Source organism: Octodon degus, unplaced genomic scaffold (assembly GCF_000260255.1).
Source record: "Octodon degus isolate 3935 unplaced genomic scaffold, OctDeg1.0 scaffold00021, whole genome shotgun sequence".
Taxonomy (NCBI): domain Eukaryota; kingdom Metazoa; phylum Chordata; class Mammalia; order Rodentia; family Octodontidae; genus Octodon; species Octodon degus.
Genome location: NW_004524597.1, coordinates 14,931,174 through 14,935,221, shown reverse-complemented (window position 1 = coordinate 14,935,221; position 4,048 = coordinate 14,931,174).

Sequence of the window (4,048 nt, the reverse complement as noted above, 5' to 3'; positions counted from 1 at the left end):
GTTTTACATTTGAGAAATCTGAAGCAGAATGGTTAAATAACTTGTCCTGGGCTAACAGCAAGTGAGTGGTAGAGACAGAAATAATATTCAGCCGGAGACTACAAAGCCCACCTTCTTAAGCACTGTTCTACCTATCTCACTAGTTCATTTAACTTTTAAAGCTCAGTGTCCTCATCTTATAATTTTATAGAAGCACAGAGAGGTTAAGCAACTTGCCCAACACTCCTCAGCAGATAAACGTGAAGCTAGGATCCAAATCCAGGATCTCTGACAGAACTGACATACAATAAAAAGCACCCGAACCTAAAAGCACAGGGAGCAAAAAGGGCCTGGAGCCCTCCCACCTCTTCCCACACCACCCGAGAATCCTCCCTTCTACAGCAGGCTCGCCTTGGGCTGCCGAGTGCAATGTCATCTGCCCTTTGTTGCTCTCCTCCTTGTCACTTCATTAATCATCGTTTGAATTCTGTTCTCCTTGAAAGCAGCAGGTCAACTTGGCAATCAGAAGTCTTGCCAGGTGGACGGAGTCCAAGTTCAGTTGCATCTCCCAGACCGGGCAGAACCCGTCGGTGTTGAAAGACTTGGCTGGGAGAGGAGGCCGAGGAAAGTGGGCTGTGAGCGGATGGGTTTGCTCAGCCTCCTGCTCACTTGGGAAAATGGATGAGCAGCGACAGCAAAATAATGGAGCCTGAGCTGAGTCCTCTCACGTCTTCCTCCTCCTCCTTGGGGCCTGGCGCTTCCCCTTGGGTCTTGGGAGCGCTTCCTTCACGTGCAGGCCAAAAACAAACAAGCAACCAAAACACCAAGTAAACTGTATCTACAAATTCCTAAAAGTATTGCCCAATGGTCTTGAGAAAGTTCATGTCCTGTGACGTGTTAACATAATTCTCATAATGGAGGTGTTAAGTATAGATTCTTGTATATATTTATATAGACAGAAGCCAACTTAGCCTGGAGTAAAAATATTTTTAATTTTTCATGTTTCTGGCAAAACGTGGACTGAGTTGCTTAGACTGTATTTCTTTCACAGAGGTAGAGAGAAATTTCTTTCTGCTGCAGCGTTAAATGATGAAGTTAAAAGGTATCAGAGAGGAAAAAATCTTATAAGATACCTCCTATATTTGAATAATTCTTTCTTTTCTTCCCTTTTGCACTTTGTGATAATTTTAAGAGTCCAACGTTTGAACATGTATTCTAAAGAGCATCACCCTGGCTCCTTTTCCACAACTCCTGTAGTGTAGCCTGCACCCACTAAAGTTTGCATTCTAAGAAGTAGGAAAAGACAGGAAAACCCACTCAGTGCAGGTTCTGGAACCTGAGTCAGATCCACGGAGATTGGAAAGGGTTTGAAAATATTATGTGGCTCTTAATGCTTTGGGAGCATCTGGTCTTGCGAGAATTTGCAAGAAGGTGAGCGTACCCTCTCCCTACAAAAGTGGACCCACAATGTACAAATCAAAGACAATATAGGATGTACAGCTTTAGGTGTATCTGTCACCTATTGCTGCAATTATGCCGCATAACAAGTTATCCCATGATTGACAACATGATTGAGCTATATCCCTATCAGGGTTTTTGCTAAGTTTAAATTACAGAACTTGTATCTTTGAGGATAGGAAAAGGTAAAGTAGAAAAATCGATATGGTGTGAACACTGAGTTTAGATGGAACATCCTGGGGAACACCTCCCAGGCCAAGGAGCTAAACTCCATGATTGACAACAGGCATTCATTTTTCTTGTTCATGTGTGTCTGAGTTGGCTTGAGTGTTTCTGTTTTAGATTGTGGGTTGGCTGTGCTTGGCTCCAGGCTTTGGGACAGTTCAATCCTGCTCCTTGCATTTGATTCTGGAGCCCAGGCTGAAGGGACAGCTGCTACATGAGACGTTTTGTGCGTGATGGTGGCAAAAGTCTGGAAAAGACAAGTAAGCTACACAAACATGGCTCATGTGATATGTGTCCTTCACTTGTTTTTTTCCTTCCCTATCAGCTCCTTGGCCTGGGAGGTGTTTCCCAGGATGTTCCATCTAAACTCAGTGTTCACACCATATCGATTTTTCTACTTTACCTTTTCCTATCCTCAAAGATACAAGTTCTGTAATTTAAACTTAGCAAAAACCCTGCTAGGGATATAGCTCAGTGCCACAGTGCCTGCCTGGCAAGCGCAAGGTCATGAGTTCAATTTCTGGTACCAAAACAAAAAAAGCCAGGCATGGTGGTGCATGCCTGTAATCCTAGCACTCCGGTGGCTGAGGCAGGAGGATCCTTGCAAGTTCAAGACTTGCCTGGGCTGCAAAGTGAGCTCAAGGCCAGCCTGAACTGCATAATGAGACCCTGTCTCAAAAAAAGACAATAAAAATAAAGTGAATAAATAAACGGCAGAGAAAAAAAAAACTACAATACTACACTCACCATGACCATAATGTAGCCATGTAGCCTTTTACTTCTATTTCTTTGTTTTCTATGCAACTAGGTAGGTGGAGATTGTATGTGTGGAGGTGGTGTGGGGGTGTGTGGAGTGTGTGGGGGGGATTCGGGTTGTTTAGAGACAAGACCTTTTGCTGTACCGCTCAAGCTGGCCTCAAATTTACGATCATCCTCCTGCCTCTGCCTTCCAGGTACAAGTGCTAGGATTATAGGTATGTGCCAACATGCTCAGCAAATATATTTTTATCAGAAAAGTTATTACTTATGGAAATGTATTGCTAAAACAAACATAAAATGTAAAAATCATTTTATAAATGAATATTTCAATTAAGAATTAAGTATTTTCTCATGAAGTTAGAATAGTAGAAAAGAACACAGATTTTTCAAGTTGGAGAGACTTGGATTCAAATTCTGACTTCATTTTTTATTATCTTACATAATCAAATAACTTTGGAGCTTTAGTTTCTCATCTGTAAAGTAGGAGTTATACTAATCCTATTCACAGGGATTATACTAATCCTAGATGAAATAATGTGAAAGAATCCCAACAGAAAGCTTGATGTTTAAGACTCAGTAAATGGGGCTGGGGAGATGGCTCAGTAGAATAAGCACTTCCCTGGCAACCGCAAGGGCCCGAGTTAAATCCCCGGTTCCGAAAAAAAAAAAAAGCCATAAAAAAAAAATACTTATTAAAAAATAAAATTTAAATTTAAAAAAAAAGACTCAGTAAATGTGTTTTCGTATATAAGTGACCAAAATAACAATAATTATTGTAGCATGTAAGTTTATATGTGTTAAAGTCTGAGGCAAAAACTTAAATATATTCCTAATAAATGTAAAAAAAAAAAAAGAGAGAGAGAGAGTCCATTGCATCCCATCAGTTCACGTTGCCTTGTCTAGAGCAATTTAGAAGGTCTAGCTCAAAGTCAGTAAGGAAAAGTATCCAGTTTCCCAAAAGGGAGGGGGAGGGGAGAGGACATGGGAGGAACCATACTCTTATTGAATGAGTGCATAATCTTGCAGTGGTGGGGATCAAACCCAGGGACTTACACATGCATGGAAGGCAAGTGCTCTATCACTGAGCTTCACCCCAACCCCAAAGCTCCCATTTATTATCAGCAGGTTGTGGACATTCTCACAGCTATCTGGGAGCACAGTTTGAGAACCAAATTAGTTACCATTTAATATGGTGATTCTCAAATCTCAGCCAACCTATAGATCATCTAGGGAATTTGGTTCAAAATTTATATCGAGGGCTATTCTCCTTCAGAAAGTGACTCAGAGGAATGCGTAGAGGCCCAGGATCTATATTTCTGACAGCCGCTCCCTGTGGTGCTTCTGGTGGTACAAGATGCAGACTTAGAGATCACTGGCCCAAGGCAACATTCAGGGCTCAGAGATGAGTTCAAATCCAACACAGATCCTAGTTCTGACCGCAGGTAAGTGGCTTCATTTTCCAGAGCCTCAGTTTTCCCCTCTATAAATTAAAGATAATAGTAATGTCTCTCATGAGATTGTTGGAAGGATTCAGAGATGACAAAGGCAAGATAATTTGGAGAGTGATTGGGACATAGTGCTTCATCACACCATCACCACTGCCACCACCACTATTGTCATAATTCAG